Raw genomic sequence first — 22,917 nt, 5'->3', positions numbered from 1 at the left:
TATTTACTACTTGTTCAGATGTACAACATGGAAATAGGTCCTTCCAGGCCAGCAAGTCCAGCAGACCATAAAACCATAACATAGGAGCAGAATTTGGCCATTCAGCCCATCGAACCCACTCTGCCATTTCATTATGGCTGATCCCAGATCCCATTCAACCCCATACACCTGCCTTCTCACCATTCCATTGATGCCCTGACAAACTAGGTATCCATCAACTTCTATTTTAAATTTACCCTTACCTCTGTTCTAAAGGGTCACCCTTAATTTTGAGTCTGTGCCCTCTAGTTCTGGATACCCCATCATAGGAAACATCCTCTCCACATCCACCTTTCAACATTCAGTAGTTTCCAATAAGTTCCCTGTGCATTCTTCTGAACTCCAATCAGTACAGGCCCAAAGCTGCCAAATGCTCCTCATATGTTAACCCCTTCATTCCCGGAATCATCCTCGTGAATCTCCTCTCCAATAACAATACATCCTTTCTGAGATAAGGGGGTCAAAACTGTTGACAATACTCTAAGGGCAGGCTAACTAGAGTCTCATAAAGCTTCAGCATTATCTCCTTACTTTTATATTCTATTCCACTTGAAATAAATGACAACATTGCATTTGCCTTCTTTACGTCAGACTCAAGCTGTGAATTAACCTCCTGGGAGTCTTGCACGAGGACTCCTAAATCCCTGTGCACCTCTGATGTTTGAACCTTTTCCCCATTTAGATAATAGTCTGCACTATTGTTCCTTTAACCAAAATGCATGATCATACATTTCCCAACACTGTATTCCACCTGCCACTATTTTGCCTATTCTTCCAATTTGTCTAAGTCCTGCTGCAATCACATTGCTTCCTCAGTGCACCCTACCCCTCCACCTATCTATGTATTATCTGCAAACTGATGATCAGAGCCATCAATTCTATTATCCAAATCATTAACAAACAATGTGAAAAGTAACGGTTCCAATATTGACCCCTGAGGAACACCACTAGTCACTGGCAGCAGACCAGAAAAGACCCCCTTTATTCCCACTCACTGCCTCCTGCCTGTCAGCCATTCCTCTATCCATGCCAGTATTTTTCCTGTAATGCCTTACAATTTTATCTTGTTAAGCAGCCTTATGTGTGGCACCTTATCAAAAGCCTTCTGAAAATCCAAGTAAATGACATCCACTGCCTCTCCTTTGTCCACCCTGCTTGGTACTTCTTCGAAGAATTCCAACAGATTTGTCAGGCAAGATTTCCCTTGACAGAAACCATGCTGACTTTGACTTATTTTATCATCAGTCTCCAAGAACTCCAAAACGTCAAGCTTAATAATAGACTCCAACACTTTCCCAATCACTGAGGTTTGTCTGACTAGCCTATAATTTCCTTTATTTTGTCTTCCTCCCTTCTTAAACAGTGGAGTGACATTTGCAATTTTCCAGTCCTCTCGGACCATGTCAGAATCTAGTGATTCTTGAAAGATCATGACCAATGCATCCGTTATCTCTTCAGCAACCTCTCTCAGGACTCTGGGACGTAGTTCATCTGTTCCAGTGACTTATCCACCTTAAGAGCTTTGAGCTTGCCTAGCGCTTTTTTCTTTTTAATAGGAATGGCACTCACTCCTGCTCTGTGACACTGACGGACCACTGGCACACTGCTATTGTCTTCCACAGTGAAGACTGAAGCAAAGTACTCATTAAGTTCATCTGCTATTTCTTTGTCCTCCATTACTACCTCTCCAGCATCATTTTCCAGTGGTCCAATATCAATTTCATTTCCCTTTTACTCTTCATCTAACTGAAAAAACTTTTAGTATTGGTATTAAATTATTGCTTTATATTATTGACTAGTTTACCCTCATATTTCATCTTTCACCTTTCCTTGGCTTTTATGCAGTCCTTAACTTCCCTTGTCAGCCACGGTTGCCTAGCCCTGCCACTTGAGACATATCTATACTGCGCCTCGTGACCTATTCCCCGAAACTTCAGCCATCTCTGCCCTGCCATCATCCCCACCAGTATCCTCCTCCAGTCCACCTGGGTAAGTTCCTCTCTCATATCTCTGCAATTCTCTTTATTCCACTGCGATACAGATACATGTGACTTGTGCTTTTCCCTCTCAAATTGCAGTATGAATCCAATCATGTTATGATCACTGCCTCCTAAGGGTTCCTTTACATTAAGCTCCCTAATAAGATCTGGGTTATTGCACCAAACCCAATCTAAGATAGCCTTTCCCTGAGCAGGCTCAAGCACAAGCTGCTTCAAAAAAACCATCTCGTAGGCATTGAACAAATTCCCTCTCTTGCGATCTGACACCAGCCTGATTTTCTCAATCCCCTTGCATATTGAAGTCCCCCATTACAGTTGCGTCATTACCCTTATTACGTGCCTTTTCCAACATCATTTGCAATCTTAACCCCATATCTTGGCTGCTATTTGGAGGCCTATCTATGATTGCCATAATGGTTTTTTCACCCTTGCATTTTCTTAAGTCCACTCACAAAGCTTCAACATTCTCTGACCCAATGTCACTTCTTTCTAAAGATGTAATTCCATCTCTTACCAACAGAGCCACACCACCTCCTATGCCTTCCTGCTTCTCCTTTCGATACAAATATATCCTTTACTGTTAACCTCCCAACTATGACCATCTTTCAGCCATAACTCAGTGATGCCCACAACGTCATACTGACCAATCTCAAATTACACCATGAATTCGTCCACCTTATTCCAAATACTAAGTGCATTGAAATACAGCACCTTCAGTCCTGCATTCTTCACCCTTTTGAATTTTGCCTCTGTGGTACAATTTAACTCTTTGCTCTGTCTGCATTTGTACCCAGTTATTGACTTGTCCTTCCTTACATTCACATTTTGTGCAGATCCCACCTGCCCCAGAGGAGGTCCCAATGATCAGAAATCTGAATCCCTGACCTCTACTCCAATTCTTCAGCCACGTATTTATCTGCCACCTCATTCTATTCCTATTCTCACTTTCACGTGGCACAGGCAGCAGTCCTGAGATTACTAACCCTTGAGGTCCTGTCCAATTCCACCCAAGTGATCAGCTAATCCACTCGTCTGTACCTCTTTGGTATGTAGTTATTTTTAATCATTGTCCAACTATCCCTTTTCCACAGAGAGTTTACCCTACCTTTTTCTGAAGAGAGCTGAAGAGTTTTGAATATTTAATTTCTCTGAATTACTGGTAGGTTAAGTTTGATCAAACTTTAATGAAAACCTTGAACTGTCCAATAAAATCAACCACCTTGTATAATTCTTTAATCTACTTGACATTTTAGGCTTGCGTTTGAGTTAAAGTGCAGCTTCAGCCGAAATTTGAAAGGAAATGATATTGACATTTTTTATGCACTGACTGTTTGATTATGGCTTCATTATAGTTTGTTTAAAATCTTGTTTCTGTTAAACATTTTCGTGACAACTTAATTGTATGAACTGTGCCCTCAATTAAAATGCATCTTGTGAATGTGATCCTGATATTGTTTTAATTCGTGTGCTATGTGGAAATAATTAGTTATGACTGGTGTGAGATTGCAATTTATTTGACAAATTGACAACTACATGAATTTTAATCTGTTACATTATCCTATTTCTTTATCTGTTCATTTCTCAGGATTGGGACATCATTGGAAAAAGCACCATTTATTGCCCATTCCAGTGAAGTTGGAGGGTAAACTATTTTCTTGAACTGCCGTATGTGAAAGTGGTTCCATTGTGCTGTTGACAAGGCATCTCCACAGATGCTGCCTGGCCTGTTCAAAGTTTCAAAGTATATTTATTATCAAAGAAAGTATAAATTATACAACCTTGAGACTTTTCTACTTACAGGCAGCCACAAACCCAAAATAACCCAATTAAAAACCAATTTAAAAAAGGCCACCACACAATGTGCATAGAAAAGGGAAAAAACACAAATCATGCAGACTATAACATTCTGAACCAAAATGAGTCCTCAGATCCAAAACCCGGAACAGCCTGGAGTAGGCCTAACGCCTCGGTATCAGTTCATCATATTAGTGGGCAGGGAGAACAGCAGCTGGGGAAGTCCTCACCGTCTCAGCGCCACAGAGAGTGGAGAGACCATTGCGGAGAACGAGCAAATTGGCTCTCGCCTTTTGATCTTTACTCTAGCAAATTTCGACAGGTCTTCCATGGAGAGCATTCTGATTGGTTGCATCACCATCTGATATGGAGTGCCAATGCACAGGATCAGAAAAAGCTGCAGAAAGTTGAAAACTTAGCCAGTTCCAGCATGGGCACTGACCCCCCAACATCAAGCAACATTCAAAACGCGATGACTCAAAAAGGCTGCATCCATCATTGAGGACCCTCATCATTGAGGAAATTCCCTCTTCTCATTACCGCCATCAGGGAGGAGGTACAGGAGCCTGAAGACCCACACTCAATGTTTCAGGAACAGCTTCTTCCCCTCCTCCATCTGATTTTTCTATGGTCCATGAATGCTACCTCACTATTTTTTCACTGCTTATTCCTCTATTTTAAAATATTTCTGATTGTAATTTTTTATGTATTGCTGCCACAAAACAACTGATAGACTATGCCAGTGATAATAAATCTGATTTGGATTCTGTAACAAGCTCAGAGCATTTCTGAATTTGTTCAGAGCAACACACACACTGTGCTTGAGTTCCTGCAACATTCTGTGTGTGTTTTGGCCCTTGTCAGTTTGAACCAGACTGATGCAGAACCTATTCCCAGATGTTAATGCAGTTGAGCCACAGTCAGTGCAATCAGTTTGAAGCACCCGCCATCCCCCATCTGGGTTAATTCCTGTAGGATCTCCCTGTGACCAGGTGGGCTTCCTCCAGGTGCTCCAGTGTCCTTCCACATTCCAAGGACATATGAGTTGGGGTTTGTAAGTTGTAGGATTTGTATGTTGGCACCAGAAGAATGGCAACACTTGCCCCAGTAATCGTCTGATTTGATGTACTGTACATGTGACAGATAAAGCTAATCTTATCTTTAGTTTACAGTATTTATTTATTGAGCCTACCAGCCAACAGTACTTCTTTCAACACCAACTATAATCTATAATCTCATGAAAACTCATAAAACTTTCCAATTCCTGCAATTATTTACATTTCTCTGACACTCCATAAGTACTTGAAAACACTACTACACAGAGCCCAACAATCTCTAGAATCCCGACTGTGGCCTCTCGTGGAGGAAGATGGAACTACAGATCAGTCAGTCTGACATTCATTGTTGATAAAATCCTGGAGTCTATTATTAAATCATAAGACCATAAGACATAGGTGCGGAATTCATCCATTAGCCCATCAAATCTGCTCCATCATTCCATCATGGCTGATTTATTGAGCCTTCAATCTCATTCTCCTGCTTTCTCTTCCACAACCTTTGATGTCCTTAACCTATCAACCTCCACTTTAAATACACCCAATGACTTGGCCTCCGCAGCCATCTGCGGCAATGATTCCCACAGGTTCACCACCCTCTGGCTGAAGAAATTCCTCCTTAGCTCTGTTCTAAATGGGCTATACTCTGTGGTCCTAGACTCCCCCACTGAAGGAAGCAAATGCAAACAAGGAATTTACAGTCAACCTGGTTTAGGAGCATCTTTTTCCTATTCGTCAAGGTCCCTGACTTTTTGTTGCACTCTGGTGGTGTTTGGATATGTTACTGAGTGGGATTTTTGTGTAGTGTTACTGCAAGCAGAATTTCATTCAGTTCTTCCTTAAAGCCAACACTTTCTCCCTGATAGGTCATCCTTGTTGTAATCATGACACTGTGCTTGTGTTTGCTTGGATTAAACACAAGTGACACCAATAACTTTGCAGAATTTTTAACCATGAGAATAGCCTCTAGACCAAATTTTCCATTAAATGCCTGGTGTGCAACTGCATGCAATAAGTATTAAAGAAAAGGAGAGCACCAAAGGGAAGAGTCAACTTGTAATCAATTCCTTTGTGAAACCCCAGTACTAATGTGATAACTATAATCTCTTCAGTAGCTACTGAATTTTATCAATAAGCATTGGAAAGTCGTCAAGTTGTCAATTTGACCATAAGGCATAAAACACAGGAGCAGAATTAAGCCATTCAGTCCTTTGAGTCTGCTCTGCCATGTGATCTTGGCTGATTTATTATCCCTCTCAATCCTATTCTACCTGTAACATTTAGCATAATTTCCAATCAAGTATCTATCAATCTTCATTTTAAATATACCCAGAAATTGGGCTCTGGCTAAATAAATTCTTCTCCTGGTCTGTTCTAAAATAACGTCCATCAGTTCTGAGGCTATGTCCTCTGGTCTAAGATTCTCCCACTATAGGAGGCATCCTCTCCACATCCACTCTATCTCAGCCTTTCAATATGTGGTAGGTTTCAATGAGAGCCCCCTTCATTCTTCTAAACTCCAGTGAGTACAGGTCCTGAGACATCAAGCACTCCTTGATTTAACTGTTCTATTAATTTAGGGTTTAGTTAAGTGTTTTCAAAACAAATTGTCTTTTATTTTAAGGTTTCAACTCAGCCCTTGTTGGAGGTTAATGGTTCCAAGTGAATAGGGTTAACTAGCTGCATTTCTGAGAAGGTTTGAGCTTGACCATTAATGACACTGACCCAACCGCAATCGATGCAAGACATGAAAGCAAATTTCACACCGTGCCATAGGGAGCACTCATGTTAGCTTGGAGTAAACATGATTAACACAGACTAACACCAGAGTTCGAAATTTGTATTGTTAGATGGGAGACAAATAAACAACATTTCCATAAATCTTTAGAAGCATAAAATTAGGTAGATAAATTGCAAGGTACTTAACTGCTGTGCATTAAATGTAACACGATTATTGATTCACAAAATACCTTCCATCTTTTTAATTCAATAAACAAAGTAAATGAACAGTGGCAAGACAAAGACTAATCGAGTTGAAGAATTTTAAATTATTGAACAATTAATTCACAGCAGTTCAAACCATTCATAGGGGTTGTCTATTGGATCCAGGGTGTTACGGTGGTTTTTCGCAATGGAGAATGCCTGTGCGTGACTTTGTTTAACTTGGGGAGGCTGATACATGGGCAGTCCTTGACAGATTGAGGTCAGGGACCAGTGACATGGAATGCAAGACATCTGGAGACCCTTCACAGCTGTATGATGCATCATCATCTTCCAGCAGCTCCACTTTTGAGCTCTTGATTGGATTTCCCTTTGTCTGGAACTTCCCCCTTCATCATGGGTGACCCTACCAGGAGCTAAGTGGCAGATAGCTAAAGTTTGGGCAGCTCACTCTCAGGATCTCAGCAACTTACAACCTCTCCATGAAGAACAAGATGACGATCTTTGGGTTAAGTCTTTTTGGCTCAAGTCCTCTCATCTGGACTCATTACATCTTCAATTTCCTCTGGATTAATGGGCTGTAGTCACTCCCTTTTCTCTCTCTTGCCTTCAAAGAGAAGATATAGGAGCTTGAAAGTCTGAACCTGCAGACTAAAGGAATGTTTTATGCATGTAGCTGTACTTATTGTTGCTTCTTTATTTCCTTCTTACAAGATACAGCAGTGAAACAGACCCTCTCAACCCAGTGATACCCAGGTTGGCTCTCCCTACTCAATTATACCCTTGTGGCAAGGTATAAAAACTGTGTGACTTTGGAAAGTTGGAGGAAAATGGAACCCACGGAGGAACTGATGTCTCTTTGAATGCAGAAGAGAGAAAAGGGAGTGACTCCAGACCACTGACACAGGCGAAGGAGACGATACATTGGGTCTAGACGAAGGATCTTGACTGTTCATTTCCTTCAGTAGATGATGCCTGACAGGCTGAGTTTCAATAGAACTTATTGAGTTCATCCACATTCCAGTTTCTGTAGTTTCTTGTATCTGTCTACCATAACAAACTCCTCACAGACAACGGTGGAGTTGAAACCAGGTTGCTGGAGCTGGGAAAGGTAAAGGAACCTAACAGGAGAGGAGAAGAGAGTGAACTGTGGGAGAAAAGGAAGGAGAAGGGGAACCAAGGGGAAGAGATAGGCAGGTGAGAAGAGGAAAAAGGCACACAAAGAAGACATAGTCAGACATGGAGGAATAGCAAAGGGAATTGGAATTAAAATGATCTGCCATCAGGAAATTCTGCTTCCGGTGGATGGAACGAAGGTGCTTGAGGAAGCAGTGCTCGAATGTATGATGGGTCTCACCAATGTAGAGGAGGACACAATGGGAGTGCCAGACAAAATAGTTGACCACCGCAGATTCGCAGGTGAAGTGATACCTCACGTGGAAGGACTGTTTGGGACCCTACATGGAGCTGAGGGAGATGATGCACGGGCAGACGTAGCATTTTGGCTACATGTAGGAATCAGTGCAGGGAGAGAGATTAGTGGGGAAGGACGGATGAACAGGGAAAACGTACAAGGAGTGATTACTGCAGAAAGCAGCGAGAGGGGTTTAAAGATATATTTGGTGGTAGGGTCGCATTGGAGATGGTGGACGTTGCGGAGGACGTTGTATTGGATATAGAGGATGACATGTAAGATGTGGAAGATGTTGTGTTGGATGCGGAGGATGACGTGTTGGATGTGGAAGATGATGTGCTGAATGCAGAGGATGATGTGTTGGATGTGGAGGATGATGGGTTGGATACGAAGGATAATATGTTGGATATGGCAGATGATGTGTTGGATATGGAGGATGACGGGTTGGATGTGAAGGATGATGTGTTGGATGTGGAGGATGCGATGTTTGATGAGGACGATGATGTGCTGAATGCAGAGGATGATGTGTTGGATGAGGAGGATGTTGTGTTGGATAAGGAGGAACATGTGGTGGATGTGGTAGATGATGTATTGGATGCAGTGAATGAAGTGTTGGATGTGGAGATGATGTGTTGGATATGGTAGTTGATGTGTAGGATGTGGAGATGATGGGTTGGATGAGGTAGATGATGTTTTGGATGTGGAGGAGAATTTGTTAGATGAGGAGGATAATGTGTTGAATGCAGATGATGATGTGTTGGATGTGGAGGATGCTGTGTTGGATGAGGAGTATGACATGTTGGATGCAGCGAATGAAGTGTTGGATGTGGAGATGATGTATTGGATGTGGTAGCTGATGTGTAGGATGTGGAGATGATGGGTTGGATGTGGTAGATGATGTGCTGAATGCAGAGCATGATGTGTTGGAGGTTGACGCTGATAGGGCAGATCTCGAGGATGATGTGTTGGATCTGGAGGATGACGTCCTGGATGTGGAAGATGATGTGTTGGATGAGGAGGATGATGTTTTGGATGAGGAGGATGATTTGTTGGATGTGGGGGATGATGTGTTGGACGTGGAGGATGATATCTTGGATGAGGCGGATTATGTGTTAGATGTGGTAGATGATCTGCTGGTTGCAGGGGATGACGTGTTGGATGAGGAGGATGATGTCTTGGATGTGGTAGATGATGTTTTTAATGAGGAGGATGACGCGTTGGCTGTGGGAGATGATGCATTGGATGTGACAGATGATGTGTTGAATGTTGTAGATGAAGTGTTGTATTTGGAGATGATGTGTTGAATGCTGAGGATGATCTGTTGGATGAGGAGAATGATGTACTGGATGCGGAGGTTGATTTCTTGAATGAGGAGGATGATGTGCTGGATGTGGAGGATGTTTTGTTGGATGTGGAGAATGATGTGGTTAATGCAGAGGATGATGTGTTGGATGTCGTAGATAATGTGTTGGATGCGGTGGATGATGTGTTGGAGGTGGAGGAAGATGTGTGGGTTGTGGAGGATAATGAGGTGGATGCGGTGGATGATGTTTTGAATGCAGAGGAAGATATCGTGGAGCGAATGAAGTGCTGGTTGTGGAGATGATGTGTTGGATATGGAGGATGATCTGTTGAATGCAGAGGATGATGCGTTGGATATGGAGGTTGATAGCACTGATGTGGGGGATGATGTGTTGGATACGGAGCATGAAGTGTTGGATGCGGAGTCTGATGTTTTGGATGTTGTAGATGATGTGTTGGATGCGGAGGATGATGTTTTGGCTGTGGAGGATGATGTGCTTTAGGCAGCGTATGATGTGCTGGATGTGGAGGATGATGAGTTGCATGCAGAGGATAATATGTTGATTCGGGAGTATGATATGTTGGATGTGGTAGATGATGTGTTGGATGTCCAGGATGACATGTTGCATGAGGAGGATGATCTGTTGAATGCAGAGGACTATTTGTTGGACGTGGAGGATGATGTGTTGGATGTGGAGGATGATGTGATGGATGAGGAGGATGATGTGTTGGATGTGGAGAATGATATGTACGATGGGAGGATGATTTGTTGTATGTGGTAGATGATGTGTTGGATGCGGACGATGATTTGTTGGACGAGAAGGATCATGTGGTGGAGGTTGTAAATGATGTGTTGGATGTGGAGGATTGTCATGGTCTGGTTCATGAGGTCCGTATTCCGGTTCACGGTCCGGTCCATCGACCCTTGTTCCAGGTTTTCCTGTCTACCCTGTTTCTGTTCTTGTTGAGCTCTAATTGAGGTAGCTGATGCTCGTTGGGGCTGGCTACATAAATACCTTCAGAGACCAGAGCATAGCTGCTGGATTGTTCTTGTCCTTACTCTTTGTATCCCTTCCTCTGTCTTCTGTTTCCTTGCCTGAAGCCCCGCCTTGTCTTGCCGGTAACTCTCGCCTCGCCTGAAATTCTCGTCTCGCCTTGCATTGCCTGAAGCCTTGCCTTGTCCCGCTGGTAGCTCTTGCCTCGTCTCGCCTGTAGTCTTGTCCTGGAGCCACCCTGTACCTAGCTCCCTTCCTGTCCCTTGCCTCTGTCGGGTAAGCCAGGTCATTTTGCCATTACCTGTGGTTGGTTCTGTCCCTTCCTGTCCCTTGCCACTGTCGGATAAGCAAGGCCATCTTGCCATTACCTGTGGTTGGTCTGTCCCTTCCTGTCCCTTGCCTCTGTCGGGTAAGCCAGGGCGTCTTGCCGTTACCTGCGGTTGATTCTCTCCCTTCCTGTCCCTTGCCTCCGTCAGGTAAGCCAGGCCGTCTTGCCGTTACCTGTAGCTGGTTCTGTTCCTTCCTGTCCCATGCTTCCGTCGGGTGGTGATCCGCGCCCTGCCCAGGAGGAGCCAGCCTCCTGCCTAGCCTCAAGCCTGAAGACTCCAGCCTCCTGCCTAGCCTCAAGCCTGAAGACTCCAGCCTCCTGCCTAGCCTCAAGCCTGAAGACTCCAGCCTCCTGCCTAGCCTCAAGCCTGAAGACTCCAGCCTCCTGCCTAGCCTCAAGCCTGAAGACTCCTGCCTCCTGCCTAGCCTCAAGCCTGAAGACTCCAGCCTTCTGCCTAGCCTCAAGCCTGAAGACTCCAGCCTCCTGCCTCCTGCCAAGCCTCACCTCTAGCCTAAAGCCTGAAGACTCCAGCCTCCTGCCTCCTGCCAAGCCTCGCCTCTAGCCTAAAGCCTCCAGCCTGAAGACTCCAGCCTCCTGCCTAGCCTCAAGCCTGAAGACTCCTGCCTCCTGCCTAGCCTCAAGCCTGAAGACTCCAGCCTTCTGCCTAGCCTCAAGCCTGAAGACTCCAGCCTCCTGCCTCCTGCCAAGCCTCACCTCTAGCCTAAAGCCTGAAGACTCCAGCCTCCTGCCTCCTGCCAAGCCTCGCCTCTAGCCTAAAGCCTCCAGCCTGAAGACTCCAGCCTCGCTCTGCCTGCCTGCCAAGCCTCATCCTTGCCTAGTTCTGGGGTCCGAGCCAGAGGCAAGACGCAGTTACTGGTTCCTGGTCCAGTCTCTGGCTCGGAGTCCAAGACCGGGCTCCTAGCTCTCTTGTCCAGTCCTATTCCGGGTTCCCGGTTTTTGTGTCCATGTCCTTGCCCTCACCCTGTATCCTAGTCCTGTCCCTATTACTTCAGTGTCTGTGTCTTGCACTTGGGTCCGTTCGCAGCCACCCCTGTAAGACAAGGATAATGTGTTGGATGAAGAGGATGATGTGTTGGATGTGGAAGATGCTATGTTGGATGAGGAGTATGACATGTTGGATGCAGCGAATGAAGTGTTGGAGGTGGAAATGATGTGTTGGATGTGGAGATGATGGGTTGGATGTGGAAGACGATGTGCTAAATGCAGAGCATTATGTGTTGGTTGTTGAGGTTGATAGAGTAGATGTCGAGGATGATGTGTTGGATGAAGAGGTTGATGCTTTGGATGAGGAGGATGATTTGTTGGATGTGCAAGATGATGTGTTGGATGTGGTGGATGATGTGTTGGATGAGGAGGATTATGTGCCAGATGTGGTAGACAATGTGTTGGATGTGGAAATGATATGTTGGATGTCGTAGATGATGTGCTGAATGCAAAGGATGATGTGTTGGATGTGGTGGATGATGTGTTGGATGAGGAGGATTATGTGCCAGATGTGGTAGATGACTTGCTCGATGCGGAGGATGATTCGTTGGATGAGGGGGATGATGGTTTGGATGTGGTAGACGATGTGTTGGATGTGGAAATGATATGTTGGATGTCGTAGATGATGTGCTGAATGCAAAGGATGGTGTGCTGGATGTGGATTTTGATAAGACATATGTAGTAGATGATGTGTTGAATGCAGAGGATAATGTGTTGCATGAGGAGGATGATGTGTGGGATGTGGTAGAAGATCTGTTGGTTGCGGGGGATGATGTGTTGGATGAGGACGATGATGTGTTGGATGTGGTAGATGATGTGCTGGTTGCGGAAAATGACGTGTTGCATGTAGAGGATGATGTGTGGGATGTGGAGGATAATGCATTGGATGAGGAAGATGATGGGTTGGATGTGGTAGATGATGTGCTGGATGTGGTAGGTGATGTATAGCATGTGGAGGATGATGTGTTGAATGCGGAGGATAATATGTTGGATGTGGTAGATGATGAGTTGGATGTGGTAGTTGATGTGTTGGATGTGCAGATGATGTGTTGGATAGTGGTAGATGATGTGCTGAATGCAGAGGATGATGTGTTGGATGAGGAAGATGAGTTGTTTGCTGAGGTGCATGATATGTTGGATGTGGTAGATGATGTGTTGGATACTGAGGATGTAGTGATTGCCTGGAGAATGATTTGTTGGATGAGGAGGACGATGTGTTGAATGCAGAGAATGATGTGTTGGAAGAAGAGGATGATGTGCTAAATACAGTTGTAAAGGGGTTTCGACTTTTATGTTACATGCGGAGGCTAATTAAAATGGCGTCTTTGTTATGTTAATCTGGGGAATGCAGCTTTGTTGTGATAAACGCTGAGAAAGTTTGCGCTAGCAGACTATTTTGGTTTAGAGGGTGATAAGAGAGTGCTATTAACCAATTGGGATAGTTGTTATGGTTTTGGTGTATTTGAAGATACTGTTTGCGAGGGGGTTTGGGGGCAGAAGGCGGGAGAGCGAGACAGAGGATGGACGAGGTGCTGTGAGTCCACTAACGGGGTCAGATCCCCAGCGGGACGTTCGGCGAGGAGACGGAGACGGACTCGTGTGGAGCGTCTGGTTGACCACCGTTGTTGGTCCCAGGCGGCCGGTCGAGGTGGTCCGAGGGGGTCGCAGGGTGAAGAAGAAGGTCCTTGAGCTCCAACGGTTTTGTGCACGAAGAGATTGAACTTTGATAAGTGTGGCGCCTTTTATTTTCCTTTTATATTTTATTCTCTATTAATTATATAGTTCCAGTAATATCTATAAACTGTAAATCATTTAATATTGTATTGTCTGTTATTTGGGCAGGGTGGGGTGCCTCACACAGCATCCACACAAACGAATTATCCAGTTTGGCGGGGCCGAGGCTGTTTCCTTAGACGACAGCGAGCCGAGCGACCCTAAGGGTGGCCAGGGGGGCTACACAGTGGATGAGGTGTTGGATGTGGAGGATGATGTGCTGGATTAAGGGGATAACGTGTTGGATTAAGATGATAATGTGTTGGATGAGGAGGATGATATGTTGGATGTGGGGGATGATGTGTTGGATCAGGAAGATGATGTGTTGTATGTTGTTGATGGTGTGTTGGATGCGGTGGATGATGTGTTAGATGTGGAGGGTGATGTTTTTGATGAGATGGATGATGAGTTGAATGCAGAGGATGATGTGCTTGATGTTGAGAAAGACGTGATGGATGTGCCAGATGATGTGTTGTATGTGGAGGATGATGTGTTGGATGTCGTGGATGATGTGTTGAAAGCAGAGGATGATTTTTTGGATGAGGTGGATGAGGTGCTTGATGAGGAGCATGATCTGTTGGATGCGGAGGGAGATGTGTTGGATGCGGAGGATAATGTGTTGGTGTGGAGGATGATGTGTTGGATATGGAGGATGATGTGTTGTATAGGAAGGATGATGTGTTGGATAGGGAGGACGATGTGTTGGATGTGATAGTTGATGTGTTTGATGGGGTAGATCATGTGTTGGATGCAGAGGATGACGTATTGGTCTGGAGGACGATTTCTTGGATGAGGAGGATGATCTGTTGTATGCAGAGGATGATATGTTGGATGAGGAGGGTGATATGTTAAATACAGAGGATGAGGTGTTTGTTGTGGAGGATGATGTGTTGGATTAGGAGGATGATGTGTTGGATGTAGTAGATGATGATTTGGATGTGGATGTTGATAGGGCGGTTGCTCAGAATGATGTTTTGGATGCGGAGGTTGATGTGTTGGATGAGGAGGATGATGTGTTGGATGAGGAGGATGATGTGTTGGATGTGGAGATCATGGATTGGATGTGGTAGATCATCTATTGAATGCAGAGGATGATGTGTTGGATGTGGAGTCTGATAGGGCAGATGTCGAGGATCATATGTTGGATCTGGAGGATGATGTGTTGGATGTGGAGGTGATGGGTTGGATGTGGTAGATGATTAGTTGGATGTGGATGATCATTTGTTAGATGAGCAGGATGTTGTGTTGAATGTGGAGGTTGGGAGTTCGAATGCTGAGGATGATGCTTTGGATGCGGAGGATGATGTGTTGGATGAGAAGGATGATGTGTTGGATGAGGAGGATGATTTGCTGGATGCGGGGGTTGATGTATTGCATGTGGAGGATGATGCGTTGGATCTGCAGATGATGAGTTGGATGCCGATGATGATTTGTTGGATGAGCAGGATGATGTGTAGTATGTGGTAGATGACGTGTTGCATGTGGAGGTTGATAGGGCCGATGCGGAGTATGATGTCATGGATGCGGACGATGATGTGTTGAATGAGAAGGATGATGTTTTGGATGAGGAGGATGATGTGTTGCACGAGGAGAATGATATGTTGGATGTGGTGGATGATGTGTTGGATGAGGAGGATGATGTTTTGAATGTGGCGGATGATGTGTTGGATGTGGAGGATGATGCGTTGGTTGAGCAGTATGATTTGTTGGATGTGGTAGATGGTGTGTTGGATGTGGAGATGATATGTTGGAAGTGGTAGATGATGTGTTGAATGCAGAGGATAATATGTTGGATGTGGAGGTTGATAGGACAGATGTGATAAGGAAGAGGATGATTTGGATCTGGTAGGTGATCTGTTGGATGCGGAGCATGATGTTTTGGATGTGCATAATAACGTGTTGGATGCAAAGGATGATGTGTTGGATGTGGAAGTTTATAGGACAGATGGGGTAGATGATGTGTTGGAAGCGGAGCATTATATGTTGGATGTGAAGTATGATGCTTTCGATGTGGTCGATGATGTGTTGCATGCAGAGGATGATTTGTTGGATGAGGAGGATGATGTATTAGATGTCCAGGATGACGTGTTGAATGCAGAGGATCATGTGTTGGATGAGGAAGATAAGGTGTTTGACGAGGAGCATGTTGTGTTGGATGTGGTAGATGACGTGTTGGAAGCGGAGGAAAATGTGTTGGTGTGGAAGATGATTTGTTGGATGCGGAGGATGTTACATCGAATGCAGAGGCTGATGTGTTGGATGTTGAGGATGACGTGGTTGTGGAGGATGATGTGTATGATGAGGAGGCTGATTTCTTGGATGTGGTAGATGATGTGTTGGATGCGGAGGATGATGTGTTCGATGAGGAGGATGACATGTTAAATACAGTGGATGATGTGTTGGATCTGAAGGATGATGTGTTGGATTAGGAGGGTTATGTGTTCAATGTAGTAGAAGATATGTTGGATGTGGAGGATAATGCTTTGGATGTGGAGGATGATGTGTTGGATGTGGAGATGACTGGCTGGATTTGGTAGATGATCTATTGAAAGCAGAGGATGATGTGTTGGATGTGGTGTTGATAGGGCGGAGTGGAGCATGATGTGTTGGATGAGGAGGATGATGATATAGTGGATGAGGAGGATGATTTGTTGGATGTGGGGAGGATGTGTTGTATGTGGAGGGTGATGTGCTGGATGCGGAGGATTATGTGTTGGCTGTGGCAGCTGATGTGTTGGATGCAGACGATGATTTGTTGGATGAGCGGAATGCTGTGTAGGATGTGGTAGATGATGTGTTGGATATGGAGGATGATTTGTTGGATGAGGAGGATGATGAGGAGGATGATTTGCTGGATGCTGGGGTTGATGTATTGGATGTGGGGGATGATGTGTTGGATGTGGCTGATGATGAGTTGAATGCCGATGAATATTTGTTGGATGAGCAGGATGATGTGTAGGATGTGGTAGATGATGTGTTGGATGTGGAGGTTGATAGGGATCATGTCTGGGATATGTGTCTTGAATCTGGAGGATGATGGGCTGGATGCAGATCGTGATTTTTTGGTTGAGTAGCATGATATGATGGATGTGGTAGATGATGTGTTGAATGCAGAAGATGATGTGTTAGATGTGGAGGCTGATAGGACAGATGTGATGAGGAGGAGGATGTGTTGGATCTGGTAGATGACGTGTGGGATGCGGATTATGATGTTTCGGATGTGGATGATAATGTGTTGGATGCAAAGGATGATGTGCTGGATGTGGATGTTGATTGGACAGATGTGGTAGATTGTTGGAAGCAGAGCATTATGTGTTGGATGTGAAGCATGATATTTTCGATGAGGTCGATGATGTGTTGAATGCAGAAGATAACTTGTTGGATGAGGAGGATGATGTGTTGGATGTTGAGGATGACATGTTGAATACAGAGGATCATGTGTTGGATGAGGAAGATGAGGTGTTTGTGACGAGGAGTATGTTCTGTGGGATGTGGAGGATGACGTGGTGGATGTGGAGAATGAGGTGTTGGTCTGGAGGATGAATTGTTGGATGAGGAGGATGATGTGTTGAATGCAGAGGATGATGTGTTCAATGAGGAGGATGACATGTTAAATACAGTGGATGATGTGTTGGATCTGAAGGATGACGTGTTGGATTAGGAGGATGATGTGTTCGAAGTAGTAGAAGGTATGTTGGATGCGGAGGATGATGCTTTAGATGCGGAAAATCATGTGTGGGATAGGAAGACGTGTTGGATGTGGAGATGGGTTGGATTTGGTAAATGATCTATTGAAAGCAAAGAATGATGTGTTGGATGTGGTGTTGATAGGGCAGATTGGAGCATGTTGTGTTGAATGAGGAGGATGATATTTTGCAATGAGGAGGATGATTTTTGGATGTGGGAATGATGTGTTGGATGCGGGGGATGATGTGTTGGATGTGGCAGATGATGAGTTGAATGCCGATGAATATTTCTTGGATGAGCAGGATGATATGTTGGATGTGGAGGTTGATAGGGCAGATGTCGAGGATGATGTGTTGGATCTGGTGAATGATGTGATGGATGTGGAGGATGATGTGTTTGATGTGGAGGATGATGTGTTGGATGTGGAGGTTGATAGGGCAGTTGTCGAGGATGATGTATTGGATCTGGAGGATGATATGATGGATGTGGAGGATGACGTGTTAAATGCAGAGGATGATGTGTTCAATGTGAAGGATGATGTGTTGGATGTGGAAGATGTTATGTGGGATGTGGAGGATGACGTGTAGGATGTGGAGGATGACGTGTTGGATGAGGAGGATGACATGTTGGATGAGGTAAATTATGTGTTGCTATGGAGGATGATTTGTTGCATGAGGTGGATGATGTTTTGAATGCAGAACATTATGTGTTGGACACGGAGTAGGATTCGTTTGATGAGGAGGATGATGTTTTGTATCATGAAAATTATGTTTTGGATGTTGTATATGATGTGTTGGATGCGGAGGACGATGAGCTAGATGTGGTAGATGATGTTTTGGATGAGGAGGATGATGTGTTGGATCTGGGTGATGATGTCTTGGATGAGGAGAATGATGTGTTCGATGAGGAGGATTATGTGTTAGATGTGTTAGATCAGCGGTCCCCAACCACCGGGCCGTGGAACGGTATTGGGCCGCAAAGCATGTGCTACCGGGCCGTGACAGGGCGGATGCGGATGATGATATGAATGCGGGGGATGACGTATTGGATGTGGACGCTGATAGGGCTCATGACTCGGATATGTGTGTTGAACCTGAAGGATGATGGGCTGGATGCGGATCATGAATTTTTGGTTCAGTATGATTTGTAAGATGTGGTAGGTGATGTGTTGAGTGCAGAAGATGATGTGTTGGATCTGGTAGATGATGTGTTGGATGCGGATTATGATGTTTTGGTTGGGGATGATAATGTGTTGGATGCAAAGGATGATGTGTTGGATGTGGATGTTGATTGGACAGATATGGTAGATTGTTGGAAGCGGAGCATTATGTGTTAGATGTGAAGTATGATGCTTTCGATGAGGTCGATGATGTGTTGCATGCAGAGGATAATTTGTTGAATACAGAGGATCATGTGTTGGATGTGGAAGATGAGGTTTAACGAGGAGCATGATGTGTTGGATGTGGTAGATGATGTGTTGGATGTGGAGATGATATGTTGGATGTGGTAGATGATGAGTTCAATGCAATGGATGATGTGTTGGATGTGGAGGTTGATAGCACAGGTGTAGTAGATGATGTTTTGGATACGGAGCATGATGTTTTGGATGTGGAGTATGATGTTTTTGATGCTGTAGTGATGTGTTGGATGAGGACGATGATGTGTTGGATGTGGTAGATGATGTGCTGGTTGCGGAGGATGACGTGTTGTATGGGGAGAATGATGTGTTGGACGTGAAGGACAACGTGTTGGATGAGGAGGATGTGTTGGATGTGGAGAATGATGTGCTGAATGCAGAGGATGATGTGCTGAATGCAGAGGATAATGTGTTGGATGAGGTGGATGATGTGTTGGATGAGGTGGATGATGTGCTGGATGAGGTGGATGATGTGCTGGATGAGGTGGATGATCTGGTGGTTGCGGAGAATGCGGTGTTGGATGTGGTAGATGATGTGCTGGTTGCGGAGGATGATGTATGTATCTGGAGGATGATGTGTTGGACGTGGAGGAAAATGTGTTGGATGAAGAGAATGATGTGTTGGACGTGGAGGAAAATGTGTTGTTGTGGAGGATAATCTGTTGGATAAGGAAGATGGTGTGTTGAATGCGGAGGATGATGTCTAGGATGTGGTAGATGATGTGCTGGATGGGGAGGATGATGTTTTCGATGTGGTTGATGCCGTGTTGAATGCAGAGGATGATTTGTTGGATGAGGAGGATGATGTGTTGGATGCTCAGGATTACGTGTTGAATGTAGAGGACCATGCGTTGGATGTGGAAGATGAGGTTTGTCGAGGAGCATGTGCTGTTGGATGTGGCAGATGATGTGTTGGATGTGGAGATGATATGTTGGATGTGGTAGATGATGAGTTCAATGCAATGGATGATGTGTTGGATGTGAATGTTGATAAGACAGATGTAGTAGATGATGTTTTGGATACGGAGCATGATGTTTTGGATGAGGAGTATAATTTTTTTGATGTTGTAGTTACGTGTTGGACGAGGAGGATGACGTGTTGGATGCAGTAGATGATGCATTGTATGTGGAGGATGATTTATTGGATCAGGAGGATTGATCTGTTGAATGCAGGGGACGAATTGTTGAATGTGGAGGATGATATGTTGGATGTGGTGGATGTTAAGTGGGATCAGGAGCATGATGTGTTGGCTGCGGAGGGTGATGTGTTGGATGTGGAGAATGATGTGTTTTCTGTGGCAGTTGATGTGTTGGATGTAGAGGTTGATTTTTTGGTTGAGCTGCTAAATGCAGATGATGATGTGTTGGATGTGGAGGAAGCTGTGTTGGATAAGGAGTATGACATGTTGGATGCAGCCAATGAAGTGTTGGACGTGGAGATGATGTGTTGGATGTGGTAGATGATGTGTTGGATACAGAGCATGATATGTTGGATGTGGACATTGATAGGGCAGATGATGAGGATGATGTTTTGGTTGTGGAGTATGATGTGCTGTCTGCAGCGGATGATGTGTTAGATGAAGAGGATGATGTGTTAAATGCACAGGATAATGTCTTGGATGAGGAGGATGATGTGTTGGATGTGCTAGATGATGTGTTGGATGCGGAGCATGATTTGTTGGAGAGATGGATGTGTTGGATGCAGTAGATGATGTGTTGTATGTGGAAGATGATTTGTTGGATCAGGAGGACTGATCTGTTGAATGCAGGGGACGAATTGTTGAATGTGGAGGAGGATGTGGATGTTATGTGGGATCAGGAGTATGACATCTTGGATGTGGAGGTTGATTTGTTGGTTGAGGTGCTGACTGCAGAGGATGATGTGTTGAATGTGGAGGAAGCTGTGTTGGATAAGGAGTATGACACGTTGGATGCAGCCAATGAAGTGTTGGATGTGGAGATGATGTGTTGGATGTGGTAGATGATGTGTTGGATACAGAGGATGATATGTTGGATGTGGACATTGATAGGGCAGATGTCGAGGATGATGTTTTGGTTGTGGAGTATGATGTGCTGTCTGCAGCGGCTGATATGTTAATTGAGGAAGATGATGTGTTAAATGCAGAGGATAATGTGTTGGATGTGGTAGATGATGTCTTGGATGCGGAGTATGATATGTTAGCTGAGGAAGATGTGTTGGATGAGGAAGAAGATGTGTTGGATGAGGAAGAAGCTCTGTCAGATGAGGAAGAAGCTCTGTCGGATGAGGAAGAGGATGTGTTTGATGTGGTAGGTGATGTGTAGGCTGCGGAGGATGATGTGAAGGCTGCGGAGGATGATGTGATAGATGTGTAGGATGACGTGCTAGATGTGGAGGATGATGTGCTGAATGCAGAGGATGATGAGCTTGATGTGCAGGATGATGTGTTGGATGAGGACAATGATGTTTTGGATGTTGTAGATGATGTGTTGGATATTGAGGATGATTTGTCAGATGAGGAGGATGATGCGTTGAATGCAGATGATGATGTGTTGGATGTGGAGGAAGCTGTGTTGGATGAGGAGTATGACACATTGGATGTAGCCAATAAAGTGTTGGATGTGGAGATGATGTGTTGGATGTGGTAGATGATGTGTTGAATGCAGAGGATGATATGCTGGATGTGGACGTTGATAGGGCAGATGTCGAGGATGATCTTTTAGTTGTGGAGTATGATGTGCTCTCTGCAGCGGATGATGTGTTACATGAGAATGATGTGTTAAATGCGAAGGGTGATGTGTTGGATGCGGAGGGTGACGTGTTGGATGCGGAGGGTGACGTGTTGGATGCGGAGGGTGATGTGTTCGATGGGGAGGCTGATGTGTTCGATGGGGAAGATGATGTGTTCGATGGGTGGCTGATGCGTTCGATGGGGAGGATGATGTGTTTGATGTGGAGGATGAAGTGTATTAAGTGGTAGTTGATGTTTTGAATGTGGATGTTGATTTTTTGGTTGAGGTGCTGAATGCAGAGGATGATGTGTTGAATGTGGAGGAAGCTGTGTTAGATGAGGAGTATGACACGTTGGATGCAGCCAATGAAGTGTTGGATGAGGAGATGATGTGTTGAATGCAGAGGATGATATGTTGGATGTGGACGTTGACAGGGCAGATGTTGAGGATGATGTTTTGGTTGTGGAGTATGATGTGCTCTCTGCAGCAGATGATGTGTTGGATGTGGTAGATGATGTATTGGTTGCGGAGGGTGACGTGTTGTATGTGAGGTTGATGTGGTGGATGTGGTAGATGATGTATTGGTTGCGGAGGGTGACGTGTTGTATGTGAGGTTGATGTGGTGGATGTGGTAGATGATGCATTGGTTGCGGAGGGTGACGTGTTGTATGTGAGGTTGATGTGGTGGATGTGGTAGATGATGTATTGGTTGCGGAAGGTGACGTGTTGTATGTGAGGTTGATGTGGTGGATGTGGTAGATGATGTATTGGTTGCGGAGGGTGACGTGTTGTATGTGAGGTTGATGTGGTGGATGTGGTAGATGATGTATTGGTTGCGGAGGGTGACGTGTTGTATGTGAGGTTGATGTGGTGGATGTGGTAGATGATGTATTGGTTGCGGAGGGTGACGTGTTGTATGTGAGGTTGATGTGGTGGATGTGGTAGATGATGTATTGGTTGCGGAGGGTGACGTGTTGTATGTGAGGTTGATGTGGTGGATGTGGTAGATGATGTATTGGTTGCGGAGGGTGACGTGTTGTATGTGAGGTTGATGTGTTGGATGTGGTAGATGATGTATTGGTTGCGGAGGGTGACGTGTTGTATGTGAGGTTGATGTGTTGGATGTGGTAGATGATGTATTGGTTGCGGAGGGTGACGTGTTGTATGTGAGGTTGATGTGGTGGATGTGGTAGATGATGTATTGGTTGCGGAGGGTGACGTGTTGTATGTGAGGTTGATGTGGTGGATGTGGTAGATGATGTATTGGTTGCGGAGGGTGACGTGTTGTATGTGAGGTTGATGTGTTGGATGTGGTAGATGATGTATTGGTTGCGGAGGGTGACGTGTTGTATGTGAGGTTGATGTGGTGGATGTGGTAGATGATGTATTGGTTGCGGAGGGTGACGTGTTGTATGTGAGGTTGATGTGGTGGATGTGGTAGATGATGTATTGGTT

This window comes from Mobula birostris, chromosome 20 (genome assembly GCF_030028105.1).
Source record: "Mobula birostris isolate sMobBir1 chromosome 20, sMobBir1.hap1, whole genome shotgun sequence".
In the NCBI taxonomy this organism is placed as follows: domain Eukaryota; kingdom Metazoa; phylum Chordata; class Chondrichthyes; order Myliobatiformes; family Myliobatidae; genus Mobula; species Mobula birostris.
This window is presented reverse-complemented; position numbering follows the sequence as displayed.